This window comes from Haliotis asinina, chromosome 15 (assembly GCF_037392515.1).
Source record: "Haliotis asinina isolate JCU_RB_2024 chromosome 15, JCU_Hal_asi_v2, whole genome shotgun sequence".
Taxonomy (NCBI): Eukaryota; Metazoa; Mollusca; class Gastropoda; order Lepetellida; family Haliotidae; genus Haliotis; species Haliotis asinina.
The window spans coordinates 17632965-17651525 of NC_090294.1; the positions used below are offsets into that span (position 1 = coordinate 17632965).

The following is an 18561-nucleotide window of genomic DNA, read 5'->3' on the forward strand; positions in this document are numbered from 1 at the left end:
ATCTCAACGTACACCCGTGTTTACGCTCATGCGTACGCACATGTATACGGATACTTTACAAAAACCCAAGTTACGTATGAGACCAAGTTACGCATACCTCCCATACAGCGACCACAACATCGCACAGTCATAAATCTGACGTGTTCAGATGAATATTAGATCCTCCATGATGCAATGCAGTTTAAGAGACTGCATGTGAGTTATAGAGATCGGTCACCGAGTGGCTTGTTGACATTATTAGCGGATATGACTCAGGCTCCTTGATCAGGTCAATGCAGTAAATCCCCAAGTAAATCATGACTCACAGTTCTACCTGAAAATTGATATTTAACCTGAACACTAAATAACGTAGCTGTAGTACACGATGCGGGTCGACTTATGAGCCGTGGAAATTCGTTTTTATTCTAGCGTCCATGACTTCATGGTCTGTAGCCGTGGAGCTTGAGCAAAACCGAAACATGTGAGTGAGTGAGTGAGTGTGTTTAGTTTTACGCCACACTCAGCACTATTCCAGCTATATGTCTGCGGTCTGTAGATAATCGAGTCTGCACGAGACAGTCCAGTGATCAACAGAATAAGCATCGATCTGCGCAACTGGGAACCGATGGCATGTGCCAACGAGTCTGATCATCCGATCCCGTTATTCGCCTCTTACGACAAGCATAGTCGCCTTTTGTGGCAAGCATGGGTTGCTGAAGTCCTATTCTACCTCGGACCTTAACGGGTCACAGAAACATGTACCATGTTTATATTGTTTTGCTCGAATGCCGTTACCACAAGGCTACCCACCGCCGTTATACAAACAGGATGACCGACTTAAGGGTGGCACTCGTTTTAAATGACTTCTCTATGTTTCTCTGGTTTGACAAAATCGGTCGGTGGGATTGCCTCCTGCTCGTCTCACTGAATACCCGGATTCGATTCCTACATGGATACAATGTGTGAACCTATTTCTGTTTTCCCCACCATGTATTTGCTGGAGTATTGCTAAAAGCGGCGTAAAACTAAACTCCCTCACTCACTCTCTTACTTTCCCACTTCTAACTCCTTTTCACCAATCAGTACAAAGTTAAAAGGATAGAAACATGGGTGTTTCTGCCAAAATATGAAAGTCATCAAGTTGTCCTCTTCTTTCTTTTGTTTTATTTGGCTTTTTTCGCCATCGGGATATATAAGATGCCCAAGTTGAATTCAGACACCACTCTTCGTGCGCGGTGATGTAAATTCAGATAAAAATAATATTATGAGTACACCATCAAGGTCGACCTCAGTTACCCATAACTTGTGTATACTATTTTTATATACCTGTCAATCAAATTAGTGGACACAATATTTGCTGATTCTCACTGGTAACCTAGCACCTATTTGCCAGGGGGGTCGGGTTATCGGGTAGGAAGTCTATCAGTCAACACCCCGGGGGAACGGGGCCCGTGACCCGTCACCCCCAGGGGGCGTATGGTTACCTGTCACTGGGTCGGTAGGTCTGCCTCAGGTTAAGTCATCGTTTGACAGCTTCTGTAGTCATTCAGCGTTTGCAAATTCCACTGAGGAGCCCATACTCTAGCCAGTGTCCACTGCCGCGGACCAGTGCCCCAGATGATGAAAAGATGATATTGAACCGACAAGTTGAACTGTTGTGTCATTCATAGTACATGATGGTGAAGAGTTGGTGTACAGTTAGAACGAACGTGGCATTTTCCCAGTGTTGCTAAACACTTCACATCCGATCGGGTCAACGTTTACCTCAGCAAAGTACGATAATATTTATCAAAACCAACATGTTTTCATACTGTTCTTTGAAGGACCAAGGTTTACAATTAAACAATTTATCATTCTGTTTTGCACAGGAAGAAAACACATTTGAAGCACTGATTTATGAAGAGGCGATTCATTTGAACCATTCTTTTAGTTGTTGTGAGCGAACCTTTCCTAGGCAAACTGTGAATGATGTTATCTATGTGAAATCTCCAGGCTTTGTTTTCTAATAGCCGGCTGCCGGAAATGGCTTCAGTTAGCAAGTAGCCCGGGAATAAAAGAATGTTTATCTGAGATAGAAAACATGCAATGTTGACCAGGGTTCGCAATGCAAGACGAAATGTGATCCCATCCTATTCTGGGACGCACACTTTCCCCAAGTCAAACCATCCATAATCAGCTTAGCAATGGCCACAACACGGTGGTCAGACAAGGAGACGATAAACATTGCTGAGACCCCCTCTATTCATTGCTCAAGCATTATCAGTGCCCATCGCCACTAAACTCATCCCTTATGCGAAGTATAGGCGACGGGCACTTGCCAAGCCACGACACAGAGCTTATGTACACAGAATATGAATTTGATCATAGGTATCTGTCTGTATAGCACCTCCCGTCAGAAGCGTCAACAGCTGACCTGGGTCCTTCTTTAGTAAAACAAACAGGTGCTTGTTCTTTTGCTTGCTGAAGGTGTTTGTGGAAGGTTATAACACGTTAGTATGGGAGAGTTTTATGAATGGGATTTATGATTGGAGGCACATGATACGGTTTCATTGTTATTGAGAACACTCGTATATGATAAACATTAAGCATATTTTCACAAGGCTGTTTTATGTCGGTCCATTACTTTATATAGTGCCATTAAGGAAATATAGTCGACAAGGGCCACTTCTAGTCACGTTTGTAACGTACTGTGTTTCGGTTCACGGGTTTATTACCTCCGATGTATATAGCATATACACAACAAAGCCCCCACCATTCCACCCTACTTGTCAGGACTGATTGAGAGTGAGGACCGTTTAGTACAGAATAATATTCGAGCTGTGAAGATCAGGGTTAGAATTGATCTTCAGTTACCCATGCATGTCGTAAGAGCCGACAGACGGGATCACGTGATCAGGCTCGATGACTTGGTTGACATATGTCATCATATCGCGATTGCGCAGATCGATGCTGATGCCGTTAATCTCTGGATTGTCTTGTCCAGACGCGATTATTTACAGACCGCCCCCATATAAGTGGAATCCGCTGGTCAACAGCATCAGCATCGATCTTCTTAAATGGGAACCGATATTCTACCCCATACGATGACTACGCGCACAGTGAGTGATTGTATCTATCGAAATGTTTGTGTACAGTTTTAGGAAATCGGAAAACACTCGCCGACGATCCTGCAAGACCTCGGATGTTTACGACGACAGTGAGATCCCAGCATGCATCCACGTCTGTGACTCTAAGCTATTACAAGATGATAATATCTACAGGACGAGTCTACACCTAAATGATCCTCCCCCCACCCCCACCTCTCTCTCTCTCTCTCTTTCTCTCTCTTTCTCTCTCTTTCTCTCCCGTCGTCTCCTTTAAGTCGAAACTAAAGGCGTCCCTATAAATGATGGAATTCTTTATTCTAGCCAACGCGCCAACACAAACAATGGTACGAACCTGATCTCTAAATGGCTGAAAGTTTATATGTTACATTGGCAAAGTCTCCACGTTTTCATCCTGCAGCAATCGATAACACACGCATTAGAAGGAAATCTGGAATTAAATATTGCTTCCGACAAAAGAATCATTTTAAAATTATGCCCTTACATCAACTTGACTGTGTCATCGGAGACTGTAGGTTACAATCAGCTATGTCGGATGAACCGGGCGCCTCCTGAAACTCGAAGCGCCCTAATTCTTCCTCCCTTAGGCCGTGATGTGGTTGAGAGCTGGATGTTTTGTGTTCTCTGAGAAATAACACTGAAGGTCTTTTCCAGTGTTCCAGTGCTTGTAGACGCTGTAGATATTGCCTTCCTGCACTTGCAGACATTTGCGTACCCAGAACTATCAACACCAGAAGGATCAATGTAACATCCCAGAGCCTAGATTTTCGAAGCTCTCTTAGCGCTAAGATAGTCGTAAGTGCCATACATTATCACAAACGTACGACTATCTTAGCGCTAAGAGAGCTTCGAAAATCTAAGCCCAGGACAGTAGAAGTCTTAGCAGAGGGCTGGTTTGTTGTTAAACGCAAAACTCAGCAATATTCCAGCCATTTGGCGACGGTCTGTAAATAATAATTGAGTCTGGACCTGACAATCTAGTGATCAACAGAATGAGTATCGTCAGTATCTATGTTGTGACGACTTAATGCCCGCGATGTTGATCACAAGATTGTCTGGTCCAGACTCGATTCTTTACAGCCCGGTGTCACATAACTGATATATTGCTGAATGCGGCGTACAATTAATCTCATTCAAACTATATTAAACTGACACGCCGTGATATAGCGGTAACGCAAAGCGACCAAAGTCTCTCACACACTTTACGGCAGTTATATGCATTTTATAGTTCACAGTATTAAAATGAATTTACAGAAGTAACGTTCAGTAACTTTTCAAATGAAGTAGATGAATGGCTTTGTCTCCAATTATGCATATATTATTCTAATTTTCCCAGGTCTTTAAAGCTTATGGTCATCACGTCCTAGTTTGCATTCTCCAAATGTCATCACAGCCTATTTCACAAGGTGATTAACGCACGCGGCCTGAGCGAGACCTTCATGGTGTTATGCCTGGCCAGGATGTTACAACAGAAAAGGGGGAGGGACCGACAATTACAGTTACACCATCCTCCCCTGACCCCTCTGAACTTCCCTTGTCCTCCACATACCCACATGACCTTAGTGGCCATTGGTTTAAGCCATAATTTGAAAGAGTTACGAACGTGGATGTCGTTTGCGTAGGGGAATGGAGCCTTCATTTATGAAATACAGGCGATCTCATTGGCGTGGCTGCGGTTACATTTTGATGTTCTGACATTTAGTGGAGACAAATGGGTTTCAATATGCTGACGTTTGGACAAATATGCTCTTTGATATGATGGTGTTATGTTGGTAAACCAAAACTGCGAATTAAAATCATCTAACCATTTCGGGGTAAATTTCACTACACATGGCTCAGTACCTTTAAATGGCTTGCTACGCGCCTGTCAAAATAATTAGGCGGATAGTGTATATTCTGGTTTGGTTTAGGATAAGCGTTCTTCAAGGTTCCACGTCGGTGGGAACGATGGTGCTGGGTAAAGTCGCCAAGTCTGACCAGCCAGTTGAGTTAGTCGTTCAACAAGGGACTGGGGCCAATGTAAAAGACGTTCAATGCATTTAGTTTCTGGTCTGATCATTCAAGACACGTTTAAAGAAAAGGGGCCTCAATGGCGAGCTACCTTACTGTCCAAGATTTAGGTCCAAACACACAAAGAGCGAGAATTACGACAATATGGATGTTGCAGGTTAAGAGTCCAGATGTTCGCTGTGCTCCTATCTCTTTGGATTCGTAAATGTCGTTCCCATTCCTGCTGTCGACATCGCGCTGGTCTCAAACGCTAATTGTTCGGAACAACAGGTGTATGGATTTATTAGGTTCCGACTAAAGCGGTCTGCATCTTAAAGCATACATCAGTCCGCCCCTACACGCCTTGTGTCCCGAGCCAGCGTCTAGAGTGCAATGCGTATTTAGACGTACATCCCCTCTATCAGAAAGTTGATACAGTCCTTATCATCTGCTCGTGCCAAAGCTCAGAGTTACAATACCGATCCTCAGAGGTGTCCGAGAGCTTTCAGGGTTACAATAGTCACACGGATTTTGACATTCACAACTAAATGCACACAATGCTTCTTCTCGTGTTCTGGGCAGCTGGTCGGGGAGTAGCTGACCACCTGTGTTTAGAGAAGAGATGTTTTATTGGCCTGAGTGTCAGAAAGCTGGTCAGAGTACTTGATGCTGGAGACCATCTTTCCTCGCCCGCTAATGCAGCAATACTCTGCTATCAAGGGTGGAACCTTAGTCTGGGCATCTTGTCCAGTCTAAAACGTTATGGTAGGATCATGTCTACATCAATGACCCCCGGTTCCTGATAAGACAGCACGTATGTTGTATACACCCAAAACATATCCTTCAAGGTCCCCGCGTACAAAGAAAGATGAACCACTGTCCTGATAAAACATCTTTTGAATAGTGGGGATGTCTATCAACGAGAAGGGCGTCAATACACCTCTCACTTTCTTGTCATGATGCATTAAACTCATCATCAGGTTCTTTGTAGCTAGGCGTGGTCTTGCCTTGTTACTCGCTAACACGTTTCTTGTCATGGATTGTCAAGTCATCAACTTATATAACGGCGTCCCGGATAATGTCGGAAATCCCATGTAGTTCCATGTAGACGTTGGAAGGGTGAGCGAGTATGGTTTTATACCGCTTATTCCAGCAATACCTCAACAGGGGTCACCATTCCACTGAACCATTAGACTAGACCTATCGCACGAATCCCCTCCAGCAAGACCGATTAGGCACCACCCATATCCACAGCAACATCCCAACGATATCATGGCGTGGACGTCTGAAATGGGCTCCACACATTGTGCTCATGTGGGAAATCAAACCCATGTTTTAGGCGTGAAGAACGAAATCTTTAACTACTCGGCTACCCCACCACCCAAGACGTGTAGTGAAAACAAGGAACACTGATATGGTACTATGAATACATTCGGGGTGAAGTGGGATGCCAAATCCAGTTTAACAAAACAATTTGATACCCTTTCGAGTGTAGGATTTAAACAGAATGACATATTTGATTAACCCTGTAGGGTTTAAACAGAATGACATATTTGATTAACCCTACAAAAAGCTGAGCAGTATGTGCTTATGCTGTGTAATAACATGCTCAACAGAACTCCTTGAATGTAATGGAGATGCTATAGCTCGGCCATTCCACTACACGGAATGTAAAAGACGTTCAATGCATTTAGTTTCTGGTCTGATCATTCAAGACACGTTTAAAGAAAAGGGGCCTCAATGGCGAGCTACCTTACTGTCCAAGAAGACTGCATGGGTCGATGAATGTTTACGTTCGTTGTTTAAAAAGGGTAACCCAGGGCTTACTGCTCGCCACTCAAGAAGACCTGGGTTCTACTCCATATGTACAAGTCGTTTCCCCACGTGGGTACAAGATATGAAGCCCATTTCTAGAGTCCCCCGCCGTCATATTGATGACGTATTGCTAAACGCGGAGTATAGAACGTTATATAATTACTGACTGACTGACTCACTCACTCAACACCAGCATAACTTGTTTCATAGGCTTAATTGCATTTTGCCCTGGAAAGCAAAGAAACACATGGATCTTCAAGATTTTCGCTACCTGTACGACTGAACACCTGGTGTCGCCATTGTTGTTCCGTGAACACCTGGTGTCAGCACTGTAACGTTCATTCTTTTTTTCCAACTGTGTCCTCTCAACAAACTGAAACAACAACCGAGAACATTTCTAAACATAGACGTTTCTTCTGACCCAGCCTACGTCAAGAAAACGTCCTAAAATGACAAGTAACGTTGAAGGCCCAAAGACTCCACAGATAATTCCGTTAATCAAGTCTTTTATATTCTTGGTAAGGGGTCTGTCTACCTCCAGGTATCAGCACAGATACGCAAAATCGGGAGTGTTTGCTTGCCGTCTGGTGCTGTGGCCACCCTGGTGGTTGGCGAGTCGCTGGTCTTGTCACAGACAACCGTGATAAACCTACAGCAGTGATAGTGTGGCATGCTTCGTTACCACAGCCCAGGGTCGCCGATGTGGCCAATTACGCTGTACGTATTAATGGCGTGGACAACCTCAGTGTACCGACGTGGGGTGGACGGTTCAGTTGATGGCGTTTAACGCCGTTGCTGTCGTCTTTGAACCGTATAAGGTGTTGGGAAGGAGAGTTGGGGTTGGGATAGCAGACGATATCATGCTGGGGGAGTTCCAGGAGTAAATGGGCGCTGGTTGATCACTGTCTAGTCATAGGTGTTACAGATTGGGCTTGTTGAGAACAATAGTTGCCAACGTGGAAGGGGTGGTCTTTAGGGTTGACAAGATGGTGGGAGGATGGAAGATAAAGATATTACTGAACGTGTTAAACCGACCTGTGCTGATAACGTTCGCACTTCGTTAGCACATTCAGCGGTATATCTGGTGACCATCACGATGAATGGAGTAACTTGATGTCGGTTTGTATATCACAGTGGGATGTATTGAACAGTATTACTATTCTATTGTTAAGTAATACTGCTCGCCACAACTCGATTAACCTGGGCCCTTATTCTCGAAACGTTCGTAGCCTTAAGAATTCTTAACTTTGATCGTAGCCAGTGTGTTAAGAATGGGCTTAAGAACTTCGCACGGCTACGAACGTTTCGAGAATAGCTAGTCTGATCTTTTCCTACGTGCTTCATGATCGTAAGTTTGGAAACCTTGCTTTAATGTTCATCGCGCTAAGAGTCCGGTTTCGAATCCTCACATTGTGCTGTCTATGAAGATTATTCTCTCTTTCTCCAACTATGATATTTTTGGGATAGTGTTACAAGAGTGAGTGAGTACGTTAAGTTTAATGCCGACTCTAGCGATGTTCCTGCAATATCACGGCGGGGTACACCAGAAATGGGCTTCACACATTGCACCCATGCGGGGAATCGAACCCGGGTCTTCAGCGTGACGAGAGAATGCCTTAACTACTGGACTACCCCATCGCTCCTGGTTACAAAAGGCGTAGTTCAGCTCACTGTGGTGAGATGAGGTGAAATGGGGCTAAACGCGTGACTGCTCGTACCCGTCCAGATTAATGTCAGTTTTATTGTGCAAGCCCACTGAGCTACCAAACTCGGATACCTATTGAGACGCAGTGTACAGAATCCGAGCTGACAAGCTCTTGTTTTATCTTCACAATACTGACGCCAGTCAGGTAACAATGACCAGTTTTACGTCTTTCGGTTTGAAAAGGCGAGTATGTGTCGAAAGAGGCGACTAACGGGGTCGGGTGGTCAGACTCGCTGACATGGTTGACACAAGTCATCGGTTCCCATTGCGCCGATCGATGCTCATGTATTTGATCACTGGATTGTCTGGTCCAGACTCGATTATTTACAGACCGCCGCCACATAGCTGGAATATTTCTGAGTGCGGCGTAAAACTAAACTCGCTCACTCTTTCGGTTTGACGCGGTCGGGTCGAATCGCCAGCTTTCCGTTTCTGGCTCCAGGTATATGGTCGACCCACTGGACCAAGAAGGCGATGTACTCACTAATGATATGCTCTCCATTTGGAATCCTCACAACAATTAATGTAACTGTTAAAATGATAACTTAAAGATTCAGCCTTGATAAAGAATCTTGTAATGAAAACGCTTTGTGGGTTTGCAGAGCTTCATTTCATTACTTTTCAAATGAATCAGTCTAAAGATGATTACATGAAAGACTAGCGAGTATATGCGACAAGGTCAGCATCTTCCCTCATCTTTCCCCCCGCATAAAATTGCTAGTGATTCGTCCATCATCAACACACCAAGATGACCACTCCGTCTCACCACCACCTGCAACATCCGGGAGTGCATCTGAAAGAAAAGACTTCTCCGACCTCTATCACAGGAGTCCTCCATAAAGTGACCTGGCTACCTTAAAGTCATTGAAAACTTTAAATTAGTCCTTTCATGTTGTCAGTCGGCCTTCGAAGTGATAACTACGGGTCCACTGAACAAGCTAAAAACCCATCTCACTACAGGCGATGAGTATCGCCCCAACATGCTCTTGACCATAATAAGACGGTTGGATGCCGGTCTCTCGTTGCGATTAACGTTGGATTGGAATCCCCCTATCACATCCACTCTGTGTGACTGACGTTCTAGACACAAGTCATAATGACAATAATACAATCATCAGTATCTCAACTCGGCGCTTGGTAATCCCTATCAAAACCTTCAATAGCCGAGAAGCAACCAAGAGCGCGCACCATGGAGTGTTAAGCCAAGGATGTCGCCTCTGACCCTCGCTTCTCATATTAGCTTTAATGACCCTCTAATCGATATGCTCATACCTTCTCTTGTCACTTATGTTCAGAACTCTTGTCACTTGCTCAGTAGGTCAGCCGTCCGTCACTTGTTTCAGAATTGGAGGACAAGATGTACTCCTCATGGAGTCGAATGTTACCGACCTTTCATGTGGATGACAGAGGTTGTTTTTAAACTGGGCTATGGTGTTATCATAATCCATATCTAGAGCCGGTGTTATTAAAGATATAATAAAGACGGTGAGATGACATTGTGGGGATTTAACGGATATATTTAACTGCCTTTTAAAGTCAGCTTCGGTTTCTTTTGTTACAAGCAAAACACTACCAGAGGAAGCATTGGTTTCAGAATAATGACTGTAATTGAATTCCTTTAGCTCATAGTTGATTTGAGCTTTTTCTTTGGTAAAATCCTAACTTCTATATCTGTGAAACGTACTTAATGAAATGTGTTTCCTTTAGAATTATCGTATTTAAAAACCAGATGACAAATTGAATTACTTTTCATTGCACGAATAGAGGTCTTTAATGTCCACATGCATGTCGACGAAAGAGATGGCGACAGTTGGTCGTTATCAAATCCTCCCTTTTCCATATCGGTATGCTCTGTTCTTGATTAAAAAAAAGCAATACGATTTTGAGCCTCATAAAACATGTATGATGGTGAGTTTAAGCATATGGTAGCCGACTTGTTGGGCTCCGTCTTCAGACTGAAGGATCAGACAACATTACAATGAGTGCGAGGGGTGGAAGCCGCCTTTAAGTGCTCCAGCGATCCAGCAAATTTTCCTATACATTGTACGATGTTGCGAATTTGTTCAAAGGCGCCACTGCTATTTTTTTATGGTATGGCTTTGTATGGATATTGTGTAATATTCAGTGTTATGGTATGGATGTTTGCTGAGTGCATATACACTCTAAGAGTTCCTTTTAAAATTGTAGATAGCGAATAATGGAGAATATTTAGAATAATGAGAATAAGTATGCTTTATGGATGATTTTTAAAAAGATGACTAGAAGAAAAACATTTCTAACGAAAGCAGTGTAACTGAAGTGTTTCTTTGTATTCTTTTCTAAATGGTATTGTATGCATAGTTTTGGGGGGAGGGGTTTCTTGGATTAGTCCACAAACTTTTAAATCGGCGGAATGTCTTTCTAAACATATTTGTAAGTTTATAGAATTTCTTTATTGAGATAATAATATATTTAATGCAGATGCTCTCTAGTGTACATAATAATGATAGGTTTTAGCCGATGGCCAGATTTGAACTTAATTTTTTTTTCCTAGTTAGCAATGTCAGATTTGAAAGGAGGATTTCTATTTTTTTGTTCCCCAGATATCGTTTTTGAACCCTCTGGGGGTTTGGATAACGGGGTTTGAGCTGTTTGAGACTCCACAATAGACAGCTTGACAGTTGGCTGCCTGCTAATGCTCTGTAGCCTCTTTGTCGTCGCGATGGCGTGCGTGTAGACCCTATGTGTTTACTTTCAAAGAAAAAACGTTAATTTTGACTTATGGATCAAGAAAGGCTATGCCTTATTTGCAAGACGGTCGATATTTTTTTCTTGAGGGAATACTTGAAATTTACAAGAGGACATGAAACACTGTCGAGTGAGATTTGAGTCTTGGGATTCGCCCTTGATTCATGGAAACGTTTATAATTGCCTTTGTTAGGAAGGCTATTTGGAGGCGCGATGACACCAGGCGTGAAGAACTTCCACGGGCAAATTCCTAGTCTGTCACGCAAATGTTCCAGATTTTTAACATTTTTCTTATTCACGTTAAGATAAGAGGGCTATATTGTGTCATATTATGTTGTAATAATGGGCTGGTAGATTTGATAAGTAGAAAAGTATTGTACTTGACTCGGTACTTTTTTTTCACAGGAAGAATAATCAGATAAGCCTCCCGACTGGTTAGGGTTGTTCCGACTTAGCTGAATTTGACATCGGAAAAACCAATGTTAAACATTGGTAAGGGTGGTCCCGACGTCTAGAGCTGAAACTGCGTCACATAGGCGGGTCTATGCCGATGGCCATGTGTTTGAATTCGGGCTCACTCTGATAATGTTTCGGTGTTTGTCTCCGCCATATCTGTGTTGGATTCTTCAACGCCATAAGCGCCGAAGACGTGTAAAGACGTCAGGCTATATTCGCTCGCGAAGCCGACAAGCTAGAATGGCTTACGTTTCTAAGGTAAATATTAATAGTGTATATTATAATTTCTAAATAGTTATAAGTGACATACTGGGATCCCTAGACTGTAAGCTTATCTAGATTTGCCTCTTTAAAAGATAGGATCACTATGCATCCATGGGTTCGGCATTCAATACAGCTTTGGAGCAAGGCTGTCGGTACAAGCGGAAATAACTTTCATGTGCATCCATTTTTCATTTTTAATGCAAAATTAGTATTTATGTCTTAATCGCGAAAACAAAAACCACTCGCGCACTAATGCAGCGACAGTGGTAAATGTTTATTTACCAAAAACAAGCTGCCACACCACAGTCTGGGGTGGGGGTGTCTCAAATGTTGAGGTTTCAACCCCGAGAGGTTATTGGGTGATAGCGTTAGAGGTGTGGAAGAGTACGGCGGAGTCGGGGATGGGGCTGTATCAAATGTTGATTTCTCAACCGCAAGGTGTTATGAAAACCTCCCCGGATGCGATATAATCGCACCCTGTCCCCTCACCTCTGTCGCTCCCCCTCCCCCTTCAGACCGGGGCTGTGTCTGGCAGGGATGAGATGCCATGGTACTTAACCCTTTGCATTCCGGCGTGTGACTGCGCGATTCAGTTGCTATTTCGGTGATGAACTTGGCCCTCGACGCAAGTAGTCCCGTACCAGCACTAAGCTAGGTGTCAGAGGCTAGAAAATTAGTGTAATAAAACTTGTCGCAAACCCTCGAGGCTATTTCTTTACGAGATACCCTTTTATTAAGATTGAATCTTTAAGTTATCATTTCATCAGGTAATGAGCGTTAAGTCTTGGCAGTGTGTTTACGAGTGTACAAGTTGTGTACATCCGGTTCCGATAGGCCGTCTCACAGTCCCTGCCTGTCCCTCTCTGCAATTCCAAAACCCTATATAAAGCAAATCTAGACTTCCCCAGGTTCAGGAATTTATGGTCTTACTAAAGCTCCTTTTCAATTTAATCGGGCATGTTTGTTAGAATCAAAATTATATATATGCAGAGGCTAAGCGTTATTCTGCTTGTTCCGGACTTTTTTTCTTTTACTGCACTGAAGATGCAGCGTTCTTAGTCGATGATGGGGTAAATGTTGTTTACAACGGAGTTACAGATACTGTAACGCAAGTCGACCCAGACATTGCAGAGATAGCGTTATTAGATGGACATGCAGATAGCAATCAAAGAACTGGTCTCATGCATCCTTGGAGACGAGCCGTGGACGCACGTACTACACGTGCTTCACGTGCTGTCAGCTCGCTGATTAGCCATCTTAACGAGTTGCCCGATAAACATCTTTCACTGGAACAGCTATTAGGTGCTTGTTACGCGTCGCTTGAAACATTGGGGGATTACCTTTCGTTCCCCAGCTTTTGTTTCCCAGTCTCTGCTCATTTTAACGGATTAAAAAGAGCTTTTATGAGTTCGACGTCAGCGATCGAGGCCGCCATTACGGAACTAGGCCAGTAATGGTGCGGCGTAGAAATTCGTTTTTAAGCCTCTGATCAGTAAATTTGGGTTGTCTGTGTCTCCACTTCGCAGTCTATGTCAGAATGAATATTTTCTTCTACACACTTTCGTTCCTGTTGTAACATGTATGTACACACTCGAGCTCTGTCTGGATGTGCGCCAGCTGCACGGAGAACCGACCCAACATCTGAGTTACTGCACATTAAGACTTCACTGTGAGTGGGTGTGGGATTGAGTTCAGTTTTACGTCGCACTCGGCAATATTCCAGCTAAATGGCGGCGGTCAATAAGTAATCATGTGTGGACCAGACAATCCAGTGATCAACAGCATGAGCATCGAACTGCGCAATTGGGAACCGATGATATACGTCAACCAAGTCAGGTATTTTATTGCACAGCATTTCAAACTACAATCCTAAACACAATGGGTACAAAGAAATACACATGTACACACATTTTACGAAGTTAACTTTTTTAAAAAAAAATACAGGCTTCTTCATTACATTTGTATCCAAAATGGGAAAAAATCAAAGCTCTGGTTTTAGAAAATAAGCTGCCTCAAACATCACACATTATGGATACAGTTTACATAGAGACAGATCTTTCAGATTAATTGCTTCGCTTGCAATATAAAAGTTCACTCAGTAAAGTGAGTGAGTGAGTTTGGTTTAACGCCTTTCTTCGCAATATTCCAGCAAAATCAATATCAATATTGTCATTGTCTGTGTCAAAGCACTATATAACATGATTGCGGAAGTACCCACTCGAATCTTGACCCGACAATCTAGTGCTTGACAACCACAATGTCATCGTAAGCAGGGTGTTTGGTGGCCCAGTGGTTAAAGCGACCGCTCGTCACACCGAAGACGATTTTGCTGGAATATTGCTGAAAAAACGGCCTAAAACTAAACTCACATTTTCATCACGAGCCTGCTTGTCAAACATGGCTGTTGATCACGTTGTGAAAAGTGATAATTACTTCGTTAGTCGATAGAACAGAGTTGTAGAATCTACTGATGGTGTTTGCAATGCTGGCATATCTTTAGAACCATGATAAGGCGGTGTATCTCGTTAGTATTTTATCTTATGGATGACCGGTCAAGGCTTTGAAGCTGCACAGACTCCCTCGGGAGTTAAGAGCAGGTGTCTGTTATTGGTCTGTTGGCGCGAGGAGTGACAGACAGTATTGGTTCTGTCGACTGGTCTTCGTTAGATTTAGCCAATGTTTTAGAATGTGCTATAGTTATATATCATGTTTAAAGATGGTTAGGACTTCATTCACATTCTATATGCAACTCCATAAAAATCATCATCACCCCCAGCCATAAAATATGAACGGTCCCTTGGCATTTAGAGAACAGATCTCAGTGCCTTTTTGTCACTTTGATTTTTATTAACAAAACCTAACTTGCGAAAGAGTCCCATGGCATGTCGAATGTTTCGGAACTGATTTGGTCATTCAGCTGAAATCGTTCAGGACAACGTTGAACATTTGATGGCGGGAAGGTTGTATAAGTGATCATTCAGCTGAAATCGTTCAGGACAACGTTGAACATTTGATGGCGGGAAGGTTGTATAAGTACCGGAAACGACGTGCCTTAAGTCAACAAGTAACCAGTAAAACAACGGAAATACGACACCGCTTATTCTCTCCGACGCCAGAATTAAGCAAACCGTAGGAAATTGGGATGACTGCTAGATTTCTTGCCAGGAATTCCTACACAGTCCACAGTAACATAAATCACCAGTTTAATAGGATAAATAACAACGTTGACAGGCCGAGGGACAAAAGCTGTATGATTCCTTTATAGACTGTGCCCAGTTCTTGATGGACTGGATGGTTACGCCGTCTGTTTTCCTGGTACACAGTCACTGCCTAGCTCGATCATCAATCACCAAGTGGCGTAACCGCGATATCCATCCGCTATTTAGATGTATTACTACGCGTGTTGGCGACACTCTGCGAGCGTCTTCAGTAACAGTCCTCATTCATCATGTGGTTGCGAGGATATTCGAACGAGATGACAGAGCAGAGTGTCGAGATTATATCTGGACTGAATTTGTCTGTTGATGCCCATTCGGTGACATTTGCTGGAATTCCCTGACATTTATTTCGAGATGTGGAAATATCTTATTTCCACCTGAAGCAATGATAAGTTTCGAACTTCTCAAGGGTAGACTTGTTGACGAGATTCGGCTGAAACTGTTGAATGATAAGTGGTCGGAATCTTGACTGAATAGATTTTATCTCTCTGAGGAAGGTATACCATTATCTGTTATTTCCTATGGCCCACATGATGTAGCTGGTATGTTGACTACGGCACTATACAACATACGTTCATTTTTGCCACAATACCTTTAATACAATCGTAGAAAGAATGCAAAAATTACTTCCTGCTCCAGAACTTGTATGTCAATTGGATTGCCAGTCGAAAGGAACGGGTGTGATAAATAATATATTATCCTATCCTTACCGCATGATATAATGGTATGTTCATGATGGCGGTTTTAAGGCGGCATCACTATTTAGGTTGGTAAACGTGCCATGTTGATTTGTACCCCTCATAATGTAATCAGCAGCGATTATTCTAGATTATATGACATTATTACGAAATTATCTCATAGCTTGACATGTCGTGGTGGTTTGGGTCGTCGGAACGTCGTTATTGCAATTTGTTCGAACAGAACATAACCTCTATGACCCTTACATCTAGATGGCACATCTACATATTCAACTGTACATCAAGGGGCATTTATACGTTTATGTAATATGATGTTTCTGTGAACCTGCCGCCTGCTGATGGCGATTGTACTAGCCTAGTGGCCGTCATTAAAGCCATTAGACATAAAATGGTTGTACTTTGACGCCTTGTGATGCCCTCTTCAAAGTGCGACCATAACAATCCACATCCGGGCCTATCGCAATGATTATTGCCAGTTATGATTAGCCTTTTTAGTATGATGCATAGCAATAGTGACAGCTTCAGCATTAGAACTCCAGTGTCACGTGTGTATATGGAAATGGCCGAACTATGGTATGCATCGATTAAACCACAGAGTCCACGCATGAATTCATCTAATGTTTTTACATATAAGAAAAGGAATGAGTGAGTGTGAGTGAGTGAGTTTAGTTTTACGTCGCACTTAGCAATATTCCAGCTATATGGCGACGGTCTGTAAACAATCGAGTCTGGACCAGACAATCCAGTGATCAACAACATGAGCATCGATCTGCGCAATTGGGAACCGATGACATGTGTCAACCAAGTCAGCTAGTCTCACCACCCGATCCCGTTAGTCGCCTCTTACGACAAGCATAGTCACCTTTTATGGCAAGCATGGGTTGCTGAAGGCCTATTCTACCCCGGGACCTTCACGGGTCAGAAAAGGAATGTGACACAATTAGTTTGGTTTGGTGTTTAGCGCCGCACTCAGCAAAATTCCAGGAACATGGCGGTGAAAAGATGTTATACACCATGTGTAGAATACGAACTAATGATGAGAAGGAAGGGTCGATATTAGTTGGAGAAGTCCACAATAGAGGGCCAGACTTCGACACAGTGATTCAAGACGGCGAAACCCTTCCCTTTCACCACTTATTATCAGTGATCCATTCACAGTGGTTTCACTTATATTTTGCCTGTTTAGTTTACGCCTAGTTTAGCAATGTTCCAGCAATATCACAGCTGGGGACACCATGAATGGACTTCACACGTTGTAACCGTGTTGTGAATCGAACCCGGATCTCCAGCGTGACGAGTGGACGCTTTAACCACAAGTCTACTCCACTGTCAATGGGTCTGCTTTAGCATTTTATAAATAATATTCTCCAAACCCACTCCCTTAAGGATGATCAGAGCGCTACATTATCAGTGCAACAGTGGGAGCCTGTCCTCAGCTTCGAGGTGTATACGACCCAGGTTGCCTGGGAGTCCTCAGACGCATAATCATCTCATCCTATCGGGTACCCACCCACTGAGTTGTGAGTGAGTTTAGTTTTACGCCGCTGTTAGCAATGTTCCAGCAATATCACGGCGGGGGGTCACCAGAAATGTGCTTTACACAATGTACCCAGCCACTGAATAGCACATGTCGAAGAGTTTGTTGCCTGAGGAGACACACAGACCCGTGAAGGTCCCGGTGTAGAATAAACCTTCAACAACCCATGTTTGCCATAAAGGGCGACGATGCTTCTCGTAAGAGGCGGCTAACGGGATCGGGTGGTCAGGCTTGCTGACTTGGTTGGCACAGCATCGGTTCCCAAATGCGGTGATCGATGCTCATGATGTTGATCACTGGATTTTCTGGTCCAGACTCGACTGTTTATAGACCGCCGCCATATAGCTGCAGTATTGCTGAGTGCGGCGTAAAACTAAACTCACTCATCCGAGACACACAGGAAACACGGCACTGGAGTCCAGCCGTCCAGAGAGTCACCCATCAACTTACATTCCGCCACAACCGTTGTTTAACTTCACCTGATTTGTGACCACGAGCCACCACACACACATTTATTATCCTCTCATGGTGGCTGCCGGCGTATCAGATAGACCTTAATGAGCTTTGACGTGTAACTAAGTCCGAAAATTAAACTTCACACTTATATTTCAATTTCCACTTGCAGTCGTCTCGATTCAAAGGAAATTAATCAAAGGTTTAAGATGTGCTATCTCTTTACATTTTATAGTTGTCTCGCCAGGACTCTAATCCCAGGCATTTCAAGTATTTGGCTACAATATCTGCAAACCGCCACCAGTTCATGTCTCTCGGTTCACTTGTCAACAAAATGAATGCTTGACGCTGTGACCCACCACTTCCACAATATGTCGACAACTCGTTCTCGCAAACTATCGCGAGATATCCACAAATTGATTTTGACATATGCGGTAACGGAGCGACAATGAATTTTATATCTACTCGTTCATCCGTATCGAAATTACCCTTTAAAACTTGCGATCTATGGCTTGTGGACGCAATCAGTTCTTAAGGTTGTTCGAGTTTGAATGGTGAAGAAAATCAGAGCAGACACAAAGTCGTTATTAATGACAGCTCCTATTACGATGTGCAT

General features: G+C 43.3%; 1 protein-coding gene across 5 annotated transcripts in view; it reads left to right on the top strand.

The window, feature by feature from the left end:
• LOC137265332 (slit homolog 2 protein-like) overlaps positions 1-18561 on the top strand; it is a 163334-nt gene that overhangs the window by 16974 nt on the left and 127799 nt on the right. The window lies entirely within an intron of this gene.